Genomic DNA, 18181 nt, shown 5'->3' with positions numbered 1-18181 from the left:
TTTGTCTTTAATTTTTGCCAATTTGATTACTATGTGTCTCGGCGTGTTTCTCCTTGGGTTTATCCTATATGGGACTCGCTGGGCTTCCTGGACTTGGGTGGCTATTTCCTTTCCCACGTTAGGGAAGTTTTCGACTATAATCTCTTCAAATATTTTCTCGGGTCCTTTCTCTCTCTCTTCTGCTCCTGAGACCCCTATGATGCGAATGTTGTTGCGTTTAATGTTGTCGCAGAGGTCTCTTAGGCTGTCTTCATTTCTTTTCATTCTTTTTTCTTTATTCTATTCTGCAGCAGTGAGTTCCACCATTCTGTCTTCCAGGTCACTTATTCGTTCTTCTGCCTCAGTTATTCTGCTATTGATTCCTTCTAGTGTAGTTTTCATTTCACTTATTGTATTGTTCATCTCTGTTTGTTTGTTCTTTAATTCTTCTAGGTCTTTGATAAACATTTCTTGCATCTTCTCGATCTCTGCCTCCATTCTTTTTCCGAGGTCCTGGATCATCTTCACTATCATTATTCTGAATTCTTTTTCTGGAAGGTTGCCTATCTCCACTTAATTTAGTTGTTTTTCTGGGGTTTTATCTTGTTCCTTCATCTGGTACATAGTCCTCTGCCTTTTCATCTTGTCTATCTTTCTGTGAATGTGGTTTTTGTTCCACAGGCTGCAGGATTGTAGTTCTTCTTGCTTCTTGCTTCTTGCTTCTCCATCTGCCTTCTGGTGGATGAGGCTATCTAAGAGGCTTGTGGAAGTTTCCTGATGGGAGGCACTCGGGAAGAGTGATTCTCAACAGGCTGCTCCAGGGTGGGCTTCATGACCCCAGATTCGAAATACGCTGAGGTCATGGCACTGTGCCAGGGTCTCCAGGCTGTTTCCCACTGGCCTACCTCAGCTTCAGCAAATGGAGGCTGCGTGGTGATGGCGGCAGCGGCAGCAGTGGCAGTGGTGTGTGTGTGTGTGTGTGTGTGTGTGTGTGTTTTGCCGTCACTTAGGGCAGAGAGAGAAGGGAGACTTGCCATCCAACCACAGTGCCTCACACAATAGGATGCAAGGGTATCTGAGGCCAGTGGCTGGCCTTACTACTTAAGGATCTATTTCTTTTAAAAAAAGAGTTAAAATAGGTTTTTACTCTGGATCCACCCTGAGCCTTGCCTTTTGACGTCAATGCGTGGTAAAAAGGGAAAGTGCGACTCTGCACTCAACCCCGAATCTTCTATTCTGATGATCATGGAGTGAATTATGTCCACCCCAAATTCCTATATTGACATTCTAGCCCCAGTGCCTCAGAATGAGGCCTTATTTGGAAATAGGGTTCTGATGAGGTCCTGGTGGGTGAGTCAGGTGGACCCCTCATCCAGTCTGACTGGTGCTCTTAGAGGAGGTGGGGTGTGGACACAGACACGCACACGGGGGGTTGGGGGGGCGGTACGTGGAGACTGGAGTGACGCTGCCGGAAACCGGGAGGCCTGGAGCAGATTCTTCCCTGGTGCCTTCAGAGGGAGCGTGGCCCTGCCCACACCTCGATTTTGGTGTCACTCCAGGACTATGAGACAGTAAATTGTTAGGCTGCCCGGTTTGCGGTACTTCTGCGTTACAGCAGCCCCAGCAAACTCATACACTGGTGTTTCTGGAAGAACGGAGTCCTCTTGTCATTTAGGGCCACATGGATCGATTGACCAGAACTAACTAATCAACTGATTTGCTTTCTTTTTAAATTCTCCACTTACTGTTTCCATAACACGCTTGTATTCTTGTGTTTCCAGCTTCTGCAGGTGAGAATCTGAGTGGAGGATTTGCTTAGAAATACTGTTCATGCAGGTCAGCACTGTCCCCACATTTATGTGCTTCACTCTGTCCTTGCTGACGGGGCTTCTTTTTGAGGGGGGGTGGTTGTTGGCGTCATAGCATCCAGTAGAAGTCCCAGTGTTCTATTTAGGTTGTTTTGCTTTTTGGTTTTATTCTGCTTTCCATTAGTTGAACAATCCAATGCATCTCACCCCGGCCCTGCAGAACCCCCATCACTAGCACTGAAAAGCCGAAACATGTTCGCAATTTTCAAGGAACAAATTAAGTTGCTAGTATTTTATCCAGTTGTATTTATACCCCCAAATTTGTCTCAAAACCTTGATCCCTTCTGCTGCTTCCTGCATAAACGGCAGTATCTGATTTGGCACAAAACCATAAAAATTACTTAGTTTCAGCATCACCTGTCAGTACACACCTGTGTTCTATAAAGAACAGGCGCAGAGCCGCCACCTGAAGGAGTTTGGGAACCAGGGAGAAGACACCTGTGTTCTCCCCCAGCTCCTGCAGAAGAGCCTTGGTTGGCCCGTGGATCCTACACGTCCCCCGTGCCGCCTGCCGGACCCCAGCCTCACATCAAGGATGTGGTTCACAGGCTCCACTCCGAGGCTTTTCTGGTGCAAAAGCAGATTTATCAGAGGGAGAAGGCAATCAGGAATCGTTCCACACAATATTCAAGATAACCCAGTGGGGATCAATTCATAGACTTCAAGGAACTGTATTTTATGACTCCCTGTGGCTTTTTTAAAAACCACTTTTATTCATCTCAGCTTAAAGACAGAAGCAGTAGGGGAGCATTTTTCTTCTTATCCGGTGGGTAGATAACAGTATGTAATGGTCAGATGTGTGGTCCAGACCCTCCCAACAATAATCACGATGAGACGTGTGGACAAAACGAGGCCGTGATATTCGTGGCCGCTCGGTTTTCTGATTTCAGCGTCTGCTCTCGCTCCCAGGTGCTTTGGGCTCTGAACACAAGCAACTTCCTGGTGAACTTGGATATCCTGTTGATTTATGCTGATAAGACATGTAAGGAGTCAGCAAAGCCCATGTAAAATATCTTAAAACTTTTTTTGTAAATTATCTCAGGAAACCCTGAATAGACGTAGTGAAATCAGCACGTGAGGACATAAAACGCCGTTAGGTGCGCTAAGTGATCATTTTGCGTTTAGTGAAGCCAGAGAACATTGGACCCAGAAACAAGAGAAAACAATCAAGGATTATTCTGGTTACACAGAGGTATTTCCCCCAAAACATTAAGGTAACATAAACCAAACACTGGTACTTCTATTGGATGCTGTGATACCAACCACCCTCTACCCTCACCCCCTAAAAGCCCCATCAGCAAAGACATAATTAAGCACATAAATCTGGGGATAGTGCTGACCTGCATGAACAGTATTTCTAAGCAAACCCTACGTTCAGATTCTCGCCTGGAGAAGCCAGAAATACAAGAACAGAGATGTCTTACGGAAAACAGCAAGTGGAGAATTTAATACCTGCTTTACTTCTCCCAGCACTTAGGTGTCTTCTGCACCTGCAGGCAGACTAAGAGAGTGAACGGGGAAGTAAAGTCAGTCTTAGCTAACTGATACATGGCCTTTACTGAAAATGTTCTTTATTTTATCTTAAACCGTTTTACTGCATTTCCAGCTCTGGGTGGGAGTGCCCACTTGTTCAGGCAGTGAAGGAAACATGATTGAGTTGTGCCGTGAGATTATTTCCGGAGTCTTTTTGAACCTTCTGAGCCCAGGGCCAGCCTCAAAGAACCACCATGTGACACTGAGAAAAAGCACGTGTGGCAAATAATAGTGCCTGGGAAAGCTCCTCATCATTAATCAGGTACCAGACAGTTTTCAAAGGCCTGCCTTTAATCCTCCCTCAGAGATGGCTCTTAACCAATGTGGCTCGAGGAATGAATCGGCCCTTACCCAAACAAACAAAAGCAAGAAGGTTTTGAGAGCCGGCCCCTGTGAACCGGAGATGGATTCAGATGCAGGGCTGGGCATGGTGCCAAGGGCCCTGAGCTCTCAGTGACACTTGACTGCCCTCTTTGCGGATTTTGATTTAAAAGGGGTGGGTTGGGGAGGGTCAGAGAGCCAAAGGAGAGGGAGTAGCTTAGGCTTGAATTCAGGGCCACATAACACAGTGTTCATGGATGTGGGCCCGGAGGCCCCACGGCCTGGGTTCAAACCCTGACCCTACCACTCACCAGCTGGGTGGTCTCTGAAAACTATAAGCCTGGGCTTCCCCAGCTGCCATGTGGGCATGAGAAGAATACCCACCTTATAAGACTTTGCAAAGGGGTAATAGCTTAGCATATAGCGCCTGGCACGCTGGAAGCAAAGAATGCCAGCGCTCTCCTCCTTGGTCCCCAGACACGTGGGATTCCATGTAAGGAAAGGATGGCTGTATCTGTAAATAAATGGCTACTGGTATATTCGATGCCAGTGAATAATTTTATGAATTTTTCTAGTGATATCTATAATACCCTTCCAAATTTCTGTGGGATTTCTTTTCTTTTGGTGTTTAAAATAAATTCAGCTTCTTGATAGATTTATACATACCTTCTCTAGACAGACCTCACCCACACATGGGACACGTATTGCGCGTTTTTCTCCCTGAGAACTTGGGAAAGTTCTTTGGATGTCCCATCACCCCTTCCTGTTTATAGCCTCCAATCCCCCGGTGCTGACAGTGTTCGTTCCTGCCTTTGGTCGTCTTGTTAATTCAGAAATGTCAGTTACCCACAAGCTTCAGTGAGCGCTGAAAGAGAGAAATTGATATATTTAGTCCTCTGGCTTAGACGTCTGATACATCAGTACACACCAACCAAATATTAGAAATGCCAGTGAGGAAAGATTTTTAAGCACATTTGGATGCGTTGCCAAACTTGTCTAGAGCGTGGGCGATGGAACACTTTCAGTGGGATGGGTGATGCCTAGGGTTTCTCTATTTACAGCACAGCTCCCCAGAGAAGGAGCACGTGCGTATTTGTTCATGCAGTCATTCAACAAATGCTTGAGCCCCTGCTCCATACCAGGTCCCAGGGCTACCATGGTGGAACTAACACACAACGTCTCTTTTCTTAGGGGGGGGTTCATAATCTCATGGAGAAGATAGGCAATTAACATACACTATGGTGTTGGACGGTGCGTTAGTTTCCTGTGGCTCCTGTAACAAATGACCACAAACCTGACGGCTTAAAATATCAGAAATTTATTCTCTCCTAGTTCTGGAGGCCAGAAGTCGAAATTCAGTTCACTGGGCTGAAATCAAGGTGCTAGCGGGGCATACTCTCGCCAGTGGCCTTAGAAAAGAATCCATTCCTTGCCTCTTCCAGCTCCTGGTGGCGGCCGGCATTCCTTGGCCGAATCACGCCAATCTCTGTCTTCACATCGCCTTGTCCTCTGTGTGCCTCCCTTTTCTATAACAAGGACATTCGTGACGGTATTTAGGGCCCACCCAGACATTCCCAAGCAATCTTATCTCAAGATCCTTAATTTAATCACCTCTGTCGACCATATAAAGGAATGAATACTCGTTCTGGGGATTAGGAAGGGAATATCTCTCTGGGTGACCATAATGCAGCCTTCTACAGGGAAACACAGCTGCTTGGGAGAAAAAAATGAAGTAAAAGGAAAGAGGAGGGAGATGCTATTTTGGACTGAGGGGTCACATGTACAGTAAGCAGGATGTCCCGCAGGCCAGCGGCCTCTGTGTGCTCGCAGCGTGGAGGCAGGGACGTCCCCCCCAGCACCCCGCCCCCGTCTGAGTGGTACCCCCATGCACGCACCTGCACGACTTCAGCCGTCCTTTCTGCTCAGTGTCTCCCTGTCCCCACTGCCAACTTCTCCCAAATCTCTCCTCCCTTTCTACGTTTCAATATGCTCAAGTCTCCCAACTTCATAAAAAAAAAATTTAAAGAAAGCATAAAAATCATGTCCTTATCCAGCAGCCCCCCTACGTTTCTCCTCCCCTTGGCATCCAAGCTCCTTGAGAGAATTACGCAAAAGCACCTCAAGCCCACCCTTCCCGCCGCTGTTGGCCACCATCTGTGCTCCCCACCTGTGCCATCTGCGGTTCCCACCGCAGCCCCCCGCCTCCCTCTTCAGGGGCGAAGGGCCCCACTTCCTTCCTAGATCGTTCCTGTGTGCTGCGTTCTCGTCACCGCTCCGTGTTGTCTCCTTAGAGAGCTTGCCCCGGTCCCTGCGGGCTCACGCCCCAGCTCCCTCGGGCGCCGTCCGGTGCTCACCTGCCGAGTTTGATGCTGCCGTTGCGTGCATCCCTTGCTCATTTCCCGTGGCTCCTGCGGCCCCCTCCTCGGCCGCTTCTCCCTCTCCCTTTCTGAGTGTTGCCGCACAGGCTCCTCGGTGGGACGTCCCTCTCCTCACTCTGAGCGAGCACCCCCCTCTGTCCATCGCCCTCCTAAGCCCTCTCTCTGCAGGTCGTGGCTCCAGCTGCCGTGCCTGGCTGATTCCCAGATCAGCGTCTTTGACTCCCATCTCCCTCCTGAGCTTCGGGCCCAGACATCTAACTGCCTCCCGCCCAGAGATGCACTGATTTCCCACGGGCACTGACAACTCTGCCTGTCCCAAAGCGGACTCATGGCCTGCTCGTGGCCCTGAGCTTTTTCTCCTCTCTGTTCCCTATTTCAGTGACTAGCAAGGACTCCTGCCTGCTTGGTGTTGCCAGAGGCAGAAGCCTGGGCTCATCCTCAGCTCGGCTCTCTTCCTCGGGTACAGAGCCGGGTCTTAGGCTGCTCCTAAACACCCCTCCGGCCTCCCTCTCCTCCATTCCCCACATCGCATCCCTATTTCTGCTTCTACAGCTCCCGCTCAGCTGGGACCACAGCCCCCAGTGGGGCTCTTCTACACACTTCCCCTCCAGACCAGTCCTCACGGAGCGGCTGGTGTACAGACCTTCCAGGGGCTCTCTGTGCCACATAAACCCAAGCCCTAAACAAGCAGTGCGAGGCGCATCTCCACGCCCTGCTCCCCGTCCCAGGCACGCAGAGCACTTGGAGCTGAGGCGCCATTGTGTGTTCTCTCAGCCCAGGCCTCTGCTCACGTTGTCCCTTTGGCCTGAAACCCTCTGCCTGCCTCCTTGTTCAGCGTATGTGGCTTGGTCCCACCCCCTGAGGCCCCCCGCTGTCCCCATCATGACTCAGCGCTCTGGAGTCACCGGGTCTCCGTGAGCACCGGCGTCACTCTGCCGTGTTCGCCGCTGTAAATGCCCAGCATCTGGCGCAGTGGCCGGCGCAGGACAGGTGCCCGGTAATGAGTGAATTGAGTGAATTCATGTATGAAGCCCATTGTCGTAATAACAGACTGATTGCTGCAGGAATCAGTAGGTCACTGTAGAATCAAAACTACAGAAGTAACTAAGATCCGACTGCCTGAGAGGCGGGAAGGAGGCTGTGAAGACGGACTGCAGTGTCCGCAGACGAAGGGCTGGTGAGGCGGCGTCCTCACCTCTGCCCTCAGTGTCCATCTAATCCCTCTTCCACGTGGCAGCCCTTCAAACAGCCAAAGCCCATTTCCAGACCCTTTTTTTTTCTTTTTAATTAATTTATTTATTTATTTATTCCTGGCTGTGCTGGGTCTTCGTTTCTGTGCGGGGGCTTTCTCCAGTTGTGGCGAGCGGGGGCCACTCTTCATCGCGGTGCGTGGGCCTCTCACTATCGCGGCCTCTCTTGTTGCAGAGCACAGGCTCCAGACGCGCAGGCTCAGTAGTTGCGGCTCACGGGCCTAGTTGCTCCGCGGCATGTGGGATCTTCCCGGACCAGGGCTCGAACCCGTGTCCCCTGCATTGGCAGGCAGATTCTCAACCACTGCGCCACCAGGGAAGCCCCAGACCTTTTTAACAGGCTTGGCTTCCAGGCCCTGCGGTGTTTTGCTTGTGCTCCTTGAAACTGTTGCAGTTTGCCAGTGTCCTCTGAGAACGCGGAGCACAAACGCGAAATCAGGTCTGACCTCGGCTAATGGACTAGAATTGTCCAGTTTTGACTTTATAGTTTTCATTAATGCAGCCTAAGCCTACATGGGCTTCTTTGTTTAGCCACATGGCACTGTTAGCCAACAGTAAGACCCAGCTGGCCATAGTCTCATGATAGTCGGGGGCTGGCCCCTTCTCGAATCCATCTTCAGGGGATTTGCCAACCTCGAGGCTCCTGGTACCTCCCCAATTCGTTGCTTTCTCAGCCACGCCAATGAGTGTTTTCACTTCAGATGATGTTAGTGATCTGGGACTTGCACAGGCAAAATGCTTCATTCCCTCTTATCAGTTCCGGTCTTCAGATTCCTTTTAACCATGTTTGCTCATTTATTTTAAGATGACCCTCCTTCGTGGAAAAGGCAGACTCAAAGGAGGGGCTTGGAATGTACCCTCGGCCCCTACGGGTTCTTTCCTCTTCCTCTTCTTACCTCGGGTATAGTTTTGTAAAGCCCTTTCTCTGGATCTCAGCACTTGCACCCGTTCAGCGTATCTGGGCTTTTCCTTCCTGTCCTTATTCATCCACGAGATTGTGAGCCCTTGAAGGTGGTAGTTCTTAGACTTTATCTAGGCTTACCTCCCGGGAGCTGGGGAAGAGAGAGCCTGTGAGCCGGCAAATGAAGGCAGGGAGATGGCCGGTACCCCCTTCCCCAGCTGGCATGTTCCCTCCCCCCCACCCGAGAGCAGCCTGGGGACCACCCGACGTCTTCAGTTGCCTTCTGTTCTCTTTTCGGCTTGTCGCAGGGGTTGGGGGAGAAATTTTCTCTTTTGAGAGGTTTCCAGCTCCTTTCAGAATCTCTGGTGTTATCAGATCTTACTTGCCTCTTGCCCACAAATTTTGAAATCTCTTTTCTGTATTTCATTTTTTTAAATTTCCCTGGTCATTGTGAACTTAACAAGAACGTGGTCACTCTCTCCCACGTGAGTGGCCGTCTCCTCCTTGATGGTCACAGTTCCGTCCAATGAGGCTGTTCTTCGTCTTGGTCCCCAGCGTCCTGAGCTAATACTCGTCTGGGGGGCTAGCTTGCAGGTTGCTGGAGAGGGAGGGGGTGAGTGTGTGCTCTCCAGAAACCAGGCACGGAATTGCAACACCCCCGGGTGCCTGTTCCATCTTGCCAAAGCCAGCGCGAAAATACGTGCCATCCAAGGGGTGGAGGCCACTGTAAAATTTAAGGTGATGATGTTTCATATTTAAAACATTTTAGTCCTAAAGCTTCAGAACTTCAGGGCCTCACAGGGACCCTCCCAGAGGGAAAGAAAGCAAAAAGGCTTTCCATCAGAGAAAGAAGCAGTCGAAAAACTCTGTACCGTCAGCTTCTTTCTCTGTGACACACTGAAATAATCCCTTTCGGGGAGGTTCAGCTAATTTTAAAATACTTCTTCTGCTGTTCACACTAGGTGTGTCCTCGGGAGGCACAAATCCCACAGATACAAACAGAGGAACTCCACTCTGCCCCGCCCCGCAGAGTGGCCACCAGCTCTGAAAGGCAGCGAGGTCACTGACGGTGGCAGTATTTATAGCGCCCTAATCCTGCCACGTCAGCTCTGGCCACCTGCTCCCCGCGAGGTCTGGGCAGCTTGGCTAAGGCACTGCCGGTAGAAAACACCAGAAAACGCCCTGCGTGCAGGTCACAGGCCTGGAGTCTCGTCCAGTCCTGCCTGTCACAGCCTCAGTTTCCCCCCAGTTAGAGGACTCTTTCATCATTTAAGGATCAGTTTTGCATCTTGCAGTTCAGGGTGAGCTCCCCTACTTCCATTTCCGTATATAATGGACAATCTCGAGTGCTCTGGTCGGCACACTAATTCTCCTCTGTTGCTGCTTCATGGGATAGCATATGTCAGCGTGCAACATATGTCAACATCCAACAAGCACATCAAGAATCCCTTTTTCTTAGTTGCGTCCCACCAGTCCGAGCTGCATCTCAGTACAGCATTCAGCCCTGAGTCCTTCAGCTGTGCGCTGGAAAGCAGCAGAATCTGAGCTGAGAAATAGCAAAACCCACCATCCCATAGGACCTCAGCCTGTGCTCAGAGTTAAAAGTTCAGTTCATGAGGGTGACCCAGTCTCACTTCCTGTGGCTAAACTGATCCACGAGCTGTCCCTCAGCCATCAGGGTGGTGGACACTACCGGACTTTTTCTGATCGTGGTACCACGCTGGCCCTGTGTCTCCAACAACGACGGCCTGTTTGAGGCTTTGTTTCTGCTGGGCTGCCCTACCCCCGTGCTCCGAGACTGCCTTCTCATTGTTCACATTATCCGGGAGAAGAAAAGGACCTCTTGTGCATGGGGGAAGGACGAAAAGGACCAAAGATGCTGAATTTAAGACTTGCTCATTTGGCGCCCCTCACAGTGTCTGTGTACCGTGTACCATTGGCCAGTTGGGCGCCTTTAGACATCCCAGAGACACGGGGGGAGCAAGGCTTCTGAGTCCCCAAGGCCGGGCTTGAAATCCTGGCCCTACCCTTTACAAATGGGGTGACCTGGGGAAAGTCATACAGCCCCTCTGGGCCCTGCTGTCCTCAACAGAGGAGCCAAAAACAAAGCCACGATGCTGGGACTGGGATAGGGTTAAATGACATAACCTATGGAAAGCTCTTGGCATATAGTAAGTAATTGATAAGAGTTAGTTCCTTCCCACTGAGCCTCTGCCCCCCTTCACACTTCTCCCCAAAGCTTCAGTCATCCAGCATTTGCTTTTTAAGTCATCACATGTTGTAGATTTGATGGTTCGATTGGTTTGTTCAGGGGATATTAAAACAATTGAGACTGGTCCCCAAATCTCTACCTCGTAATAGAATGACAGTACAAATCCACAGGTGCATTCCTTTTTTTAAGTTATTTTATTGAAGTATAGTTGATTTATAATGTTGTGTTAATTTCTACTCTATAGCAAAGTGATTCAGTTATACCTATATATACATTCTTTTTTATATTCTTTTCCATTATGGTTTATCACAGGATATTGAATATAGTTCCCTGTGCTACACAGTAGGACGTTGTTGCTTATCCATTCTATAAATGATGTTAATCATTTGCATCTGCTAATCCCAAACTCCCAATCCATCCCTCCTCCCCACCACCCTGCCTTGGCAACCACAAGCCTGTTCTCTACGTCTGTGAGTCTGATTCTGTTGCGTAGATATGTTCATTTGTGTCATACTTTAGATTCCACATATAAGTGATATCATATGGTATTTGTATTTCTCTTTCTGACTTACTTCACTTAGTCTGATCATCTCTAGGTCCATCCATGTTACTGCAAATGGCATTACTTCATTCTTTTTTATGGCTGAGTAATATTCCATTGTCTATATGTGCCACATCTTCTTTATCCATTCATCTGTCGATGGACATTTAGGTTGTTTCCATGTCTTGGCTATTGCAAATACTGCTGTTATGAACATTGGGGTGCATGTATCTTTTCAAATTATAGTTTTGTCTGGGTATATGCCCAGGAATGGGATTGCTGGATCATATGGCAACTCTATTTTTAGTGTTTTGAGGAATCTCCATACTGTTCTCCGTAGTGGCTGCACCAATTTACATTCCCACGAACAGTGCACACGTGCAGTTCTTAAAGCAATTAGCAAATGCACGTGCATATTGTGTTGTTATAAGCAGGTTCCAATTTTTTTTTATTTTTTAAAATTGTGGTAAAATACCCCTCACATATAACTTAGCACCTGAACCGTGTGTAAGTGTGCAGTTCAGCACATTTATATTGTCGTGCTCCCGTCCTCACCATCCATCCCCAGAACTTTTCAACTTGCCAAACGGAAACTCTCTACCCATTAAACAATCACTCTGCATACCAGCCCCAACACACGCAGCCTCTAGCAAGTTCCAATTTGACTACTAGCAGTCAAAAAAAGTAAAGGCTAAACATAAGCTAAGGTTGGAACTTTCTAAATATTCTTCAGATCAGGTAAGGAAAGAATTACCATTCTGCAGATATAGATGGGATGGGCGGGAGTCCACAACTGGAGCACCACCTGCGGCCTTGGTGCATGGCGCCCCCTGCTGTTTGAAGTGTGTTGTTTCTTTCAATCAACCCTTTTGTTTCTTACCAAGAATTCAGTCATCTTACATGGGAAAAATGCACCAACTGCTCTGAAGTGTGTATATGGCAGTTTCCCTGAATCTAAGTGATAACAGGGATGACTTAGTTTTCATATTCTTAAGCTGATTTTCAAAATTACATCTGAAAATGTTAATATAATATTTTATCAAAAATGTGCTGTACCCGTTCATGGTTACGTCAACTCCCTTTGAAAATATTCCAGGTAGATGTTTATAATAATTGTAACTGTCAACAAGCCATGCTGAGAATAGTAGGCGGTACCTAAATACTCGGTACCAGGCTTTGCCACGCTCCCTAGCTTAACCGAAAACCAAGCTCTGTTTCTCTCAGTAATAGAGGTGGTTTACTCCATCTGTTTCAGCCTCCTGAAACTTTTGCGGGCCTGACCTTACATCAGAAGTCACCCTTTTTATGTATCTCTTCACTGTATACTACTGTAATTCTCACTGTCCTACCCATGACTCTGTCCCGCCCGGAAGTGCTTGTCTCCGTCGCCTCCTCCCGTGCCGCCCCTTCGCTTGCATGCCCACGTGGCTGTTCAGCCCTTCAGAGGACGGGTCGGCGGTCCCCGATCGGCAGCTCCGAGCGGCAGCAGCCCGTTCCCTCTGGAGACGGCCACAGGCCTGCTCCCGTCACCCACCCCCTTTAAGGCTGCCCCCCAGAAATGGGGCTCGTCAGCCTTTCCCTGGTTCTGAAGGGTCAGTCCTGCTGAAATGCTGTCCTTCCGCTGGGGATGTGGGGACTTCTCGTGAGCTCACCGATGGCACCAGGAAAGCTCTTAGAAACAGCCCCATCTAGTTCAGGCAGCCGCCAGCAAAGAGAGTAACTGTGGAGAGCGCGGGCCGGGAGGGCCCCCCGTGGGCAGCCGGGCCTCCAGCCTGAAGGAGAGCGAAGCTTGCTCAGTCACGTCACATCACACTGCACGGGGACCCCTCAGCACACCCCAGGAGCCCTAACTGCAGGCGCCTCCAGCTTTGACCGTTTCTCACCTCCTGGTCCGAGGCCATCTCTCACCTGGATTGTTACAGCAGCCTCTCCTCCACAGTCTGTTCTCACACGGCCCTGGGAGAGCCTGTCAAAACAGCAGTCTGATCGCGTCCCTCCTCCAGTCCACAAAGTCCCGAGGCTCCCAGAGTCACAACCATGACCTGCAAAACCCTTCGGGAAATGCCCCTGCCCCACCCCTACCCTCCTCCACTCCCACCACACATGTGCAGACAGCGCAGTATCGTGATGCTAAGAACCAAAGGCCAAATGGCATCCCCGGGTCTCTGAAGACTCAAGCGAGGTAGGCGTGTGTGTATCCGATCGAGTCCGCCTTCTTTTGCCTCCGACCTCAACCCTCAAGTACATCGAATCAGGGTGCCTTCTGCCTGGAGTGACATTAGATGCAGTTTGAAAACCGAGCCGGCGGACACCCCTGAAAGCCGCCCCTCGTTCTGAAGCAAGACTGCTTCACCCCTGTCATGGGCACGTACGAAGGTTGACTTTATCCGTGAAGACAGACACATGGGGTCCTTTTTATTCTAAAATGTTTTCTGAACCAGAAGAAAGAAGACCCGCTCTTTGTGGTAAAACAGGGAAAAGTACAAAGAGGAAATAAAATCAGTCCTAATCTCAACACCTGCAGATGACCCCACCGTTGGTATTTTATTGCGGTTCCAGGAAACCTTTTACAATGATGATAGCTGAGATTGATCACATTTGCCGTGCCCGGCAATGGTGGGAGCATTTTGTGCAGATCCTGGGCTCCTCAGCCTGGGCCCCCAGATGTGCTGGCGGTCTGGTCATCTGAGGTGCACTAAGGAGCTGGCACCAGAATGTAAGTCAACTTACTCATCAAGCACACCGTCCAGACCCAAGCCTGTAACCACCGCTTTGTGGGCGGCATTGTTGAGGGGTACCACTGGTTTACCCAGTGGAGACTTAACCCTAATTAAACGTAAGTTGATCCCTTCTTTCTAAGTAAAACCTCCAAATAAGACTGATGCCCAGGGCTGGCTATTTTAATTCAAAACAGCTGCATGTATTTCACTTCTTCTAAATGCAGGGGTTCAGAATGTCTGACTTGATGCTAATCCTGATTATTCAGGGTAATGGAAACAGCCTTGTGAGTTCCTCAAAAGCGTGGTCAACAGCTTCTGGAAATTAAGTCAAAGCCAGAGTTCTTGGCACTGTTCCTTCGTGGAATGGAATCCTTTCAGGACGCACGGGAACGGCTGTCCCACTGTGGCTGGGTTTCTAAGTCCTCTGAGTTCAAATGCTGACAGAGACAATTAGCTTCTTCAAATTCCAATCCCAAGTTCTTGGGAAAGAGACTCAGTCCCAGGGCAAGTCAGCTGCCTCTGTGGATGAGGAAGTTCTTGGGAAAGATGCGTGTGGTGTGGTTCTACTCACATTGATTCAGACTGTAACATCTTAGGCCCAGAAGTGTTATTTCTGTAAGTTTTGGGGCTTCCTTCATCCTTGCTGTACACTCTAATCCTATTTGGGAATCTCAATACATGGTAAAACTGTGTCAGAACTTAGCTCATTATTGCATGGATTTAGAAGTGAAAGGTTAAATACTACCCCCAATATAGAACAACTACATACAGCCAAAGCCTGCTAACAGATTGCTTCTAAGGGAGGTGTTAGATTACTCATTGATTTGCCCAACGAAACCCTCATTAGAAATGTGACCGTGACACATATGCTGACCAGAAACTTCATGTTAAGCTTGTGAATAAAAGGGCTGCATCCCTTTGGTTAGTTTCTACAGAGGCTAACATGATTTTTTTTAAAAAAAGAAACCAATGATCATGGAGACAGAAGGTTTGTCTGGAGTGGTCTACACTCTACTCGAGATGAATGTATCTTGAAATACAAATAGGTATCTCGAGACAGCAGAAGCAAGAAGAACTACAATCCTGCAGACTGTGGAATGAAAACCACATTCGCAGAAAGACAAAATGAAAAGGCAGAGGACTGTGTACCAGATGAAGGAACAAGATGAAACCTCAGAAAAACAAATAAATGAAGTGGAGATAGGCAACCTTCCAGAAAAAGAATTCAGAATATTGATAGTGAAGATGATCCAGGACCTTGGAAAAAGAATGGAGGCAAAGATCGAGAAGATGCAAGAAATGTTTAACAAAGACCTAGAAGTATTAAAGAACAAACAAACAGAGATGAACAATACAGTAACTGAAATGAAATCTACACTAGAAGGAATCAATAGCAGAATAACTGAGGCAGAAGAACGGATAAGTGACCTGGAAGACGGAATGGTGGAATTCACTTCTGTGGAACAGAATAAAGAAAAAAGAATGAAAAGAAACAAAGACAGCCTAAGAGACCTCTGGGGCAACATGAAATGCACCAACATTCGCATTATAGGGGTCCCAGAAGAAGAGAGAGAGAAAGGACCAGAGAAAATATTCGAAGAGATTAGAGTTGAAAACTTCCCTAACATGGGAAAGGAAATAGCCGCCCAAGTCCAGGAAGCTCAGAGAGTCCCAGGCAGGATAAACCCAAGGAGAAACATGCCGAGACACATAGTAATCAGATTGACAAAAATTAAAGACAAAGAAAAATTATTAAAAACAACAAGGGAAAAACAACAAATAACATACAAGGGAACTCTCATAAGGTTAACAGCTGATTTCTCAGCAGAAACTCTACAAGCCAGAAGGGAGAGGCACGATATTTTTAAAGTGATGAAAGGGAAGAACCTACAACCAAGATTACTCTACCTGGCAAGTGTCTCATTCAGATTTGATGGCGAAATCAAAAGCTTTACAGACAGGCAAAAGCTAAGAGAATTCAGCACCACCAAACCAGCTCTACAACAAATGCTAAAGGAACTTCTCTAAGTGGGAAACACAAGAGAAGAAACGGACCTACAAAAACAAACCCAAAACAATTAAGAAAATGGTCCTAGGAACATACATATGGATAATTACCTTAAACGTGAATGAATTAAATGCTCCAACCAAAAGACACAGGCTTGCTGAATGGATACAAAAATAAGACCCATATATATGCTGTCTACAAGAGACCCACTACAAACCTACAGACACATACAGACTGAAAGTGACGGGATGGAAAAAGATATTCCATGCAAATGGAAATCAAAAGAAAGCTGGAGTAGCATTACTCATATCAGATAAAATAGACTTTAAAATAAAGAATGTTACAAGAGACAAGGAAGGACACTACATAATGATCAAGGGATCAATTCAAGAAGAAGATATAGCAATTATAAATATATATGCACCCAACCTAGAAGCACCTCAATACATAAGGCACATGCTAACAGCTATAAAAGAGGAAATGGGCAGTAACACAATAATAGTGGGGAACTTTAACCCCTCGCACCAATGGACAGATCATCCAGACAGAAAACTGATAAGGAAACACAAGCTTTAAATGACACAATAGACCAGGTAGGTTTAATTGATATTTATAGGACATTCCATCTGAAAACAGCAGATTACACTTTCTTCTCAAGTCCACACGGAACATTCTCCAGGATAGATCACATCTTGGGTCACAAATCAAGCCTTAGTAAATTTAAGAAAATTGAAATCATATCAAGCATCTTTTCCGATCACAATGCTATGAGATTAGAAATAAATTACAGGGGAAAAAAACGTAAAAAACACAAACACATGGAGGCTAAACAATACATTACTAAATAACCAAGAGATCACTGAAGAAATCAAAGAGGCAATCAAGAAATACCTAAAGACAAATGACAATGAAAACACAACGATCCAAAACCTATGGGATGCAGTAAAAGCAGTTCTAAGGGAAGTTTATAGCAATACAATCCTACCTCAAGAAACAAGAAGAATCTCAAACAATCTAACCTTACACCTAAAGGAACTAGAGAAAGAAGAACAAACAAAAATTCATCTAGAATAGATAGGTAAATAATGCACTGGGTAAATAAGAATAGATGGAGTAATGTTATTAGTAAATGTATTAAATAACATGATACTCTCATTTACTTAAACTTTAAAAAACAATGTAAATAGTTGAAGTAGATTCTGTTTTCATCAGTGTCTAGGGTAGGGGTTCAAATGGGGAGACCCCTAGAGGGATGCATGAGAATCTGAGATTGTAGAAACCACGCTTGTCTCTCCCAGCCTGGAAACTGTGATCTGCTGCAGGCATAAGACCCATACCTCTGTCCCCACAGAGATACACAGGGGAGCTCGGGTATTCTCCAGCTGCACTGGGGCAGATAAATGTTGTGAATGAATCAGTGTGTATTCATCATCGTGTACATTTGTAAATTTGTCTGTGATGGTCGGTGGCAGTGATCCTGTCCTGAAAATTACTCTGGAATCATGCCCACAACACTGACATGCTAATCACATGTTTGAGGGCTTAACCAGAGAGGCAGGGGTCAGGGGTCCTGTTTGGGCCACTTGCTAGCTGTGTGATCTTGAGCAAGTGAAGAAAACTTTATGTGCCTGGTCTCTTCATCTGTAAAGCGGGTAGTAATAGTACAGCTCTCATAGGAAAGTAAAGATGAAATGATTTAGTATGTACAAAGCATTTCTTCCGGTTCCCGGCCCATAAGAAGCGCTGTATAGTGTTTGCTATTTTAATATCCCCGTCATTGTTGTCATAGACATAGATGCCGAATCTTCCCAAGAAATGGGTTAAAATGATGCAAACAAACAAGTCACTGATTTTAAAAAAAGAAAGAAAGAAAAAGAAAAACAACAAGTAAGTATCTCAAAATTCAAAGTAAAAATTTCATGGTCAGTGACTGGACCTCAGAAAAAGAGTCACAGTCTGTCAAATAAAAGAGGAGTGGGTCATGGGTCTTCTTTTTTTTTTAACCTTTTTGTTTTAGAATTATTTTAGATTTACAGAAGCGTTGTGAAGATAGCACCGACCCTTCACCTCACACTCCATCTTACTCTGCTGTGGTACATTTGTCACAAAAAAGGAACCAACCCCAGTACGTTATTGTGAACTAAACTCCACAGTTCATTCAGATTTCATGAGCGTTTTCCCCGTGTCCTTTCTCTGTTCTAGGATCCCATCCATGCTACCACGTTACAGTTAGTCATCTTGTCTCCTTAGCCTCCTCTGGTTTGTGAGAGTTTCTCAGACTTTGCTTGTCTTTGTGGCCTTGTCAGTTTCAAGGAATACTGATGAGGCACTATGTAGAATGTCACTCAATTTGGGTCTGTCCGGGGTTTTTCTCATGGTTAGACTGGGCATATGGGCTTTCGGGAGGAAAACCACATAGTTAAAGGGCCATTCTCATCACATCTCCTCACTGATGATGTTAACTTGATCA

General features: G+C 47.0%; 2 protein-coding genes across 8 annotated transcripts in view; one reads left to right on the top strand and one right to left on the bottom strand.

The window, feature by feature from the left end:
* The window catches only part of OTULIN (OTU deubiquitinase with linear linkage specificity), an 85954-nt gene that overhangs the window by 14946 nt on the left and 52827 nt on the right, over window positions 1–18181 (bottom strand). For 2 of the 5 annotated variants that reach the window (XR_009502221.1, XR_009502222.1), the window contains exon 8: window positions 4368–4566. The exons of 1 other annotated variant lie outside the window; for it this stretch is intronic. The gene's annotated coding sequence lies outside the window, so the exon portion shown is untranslated. Of the gene's footprint in view, window positions 1–2556; window positions 2818–3299; window positions 3349–4367; window positions 4567–18181 lie in introns of those variants that run through there. 2 more of the 5 variants (XR_009502219.1, XR_009502220.1) reach the window with 2 other exon arrangements.
* The window catches only part of ANKH (ANKH inorganic pyrophosphate transport regulator), a 151485-nt gene that overhangs the window by 113431 nt on the left and 19873 nt on the right, over window positions 1–18181 (top strand). The gene's annotated exons all lie outside the window — the stretch shown is intronic.

Source organism: Balaenoptera ricei, chromosome 3 (genome assembly GCF_028023285.1).
Source record: "Balaenoptera ricei isolate mBalRic1 chromosome 3, mBalRic1.hap2, whole genome shotgun sequence".
In the NCBI taxonomy this organism is placed as follows: Eukaryota; Metazoa; Chordata; class Mammalia; order Artiodactyla; family Balaenopteridae; genus Balaenoptera; species Balaenoptera ricei.
Note: the sequence above shows the minus strand (reverse complement) of the source record. Positions and strands in the feature narration are given on the sequence as shown.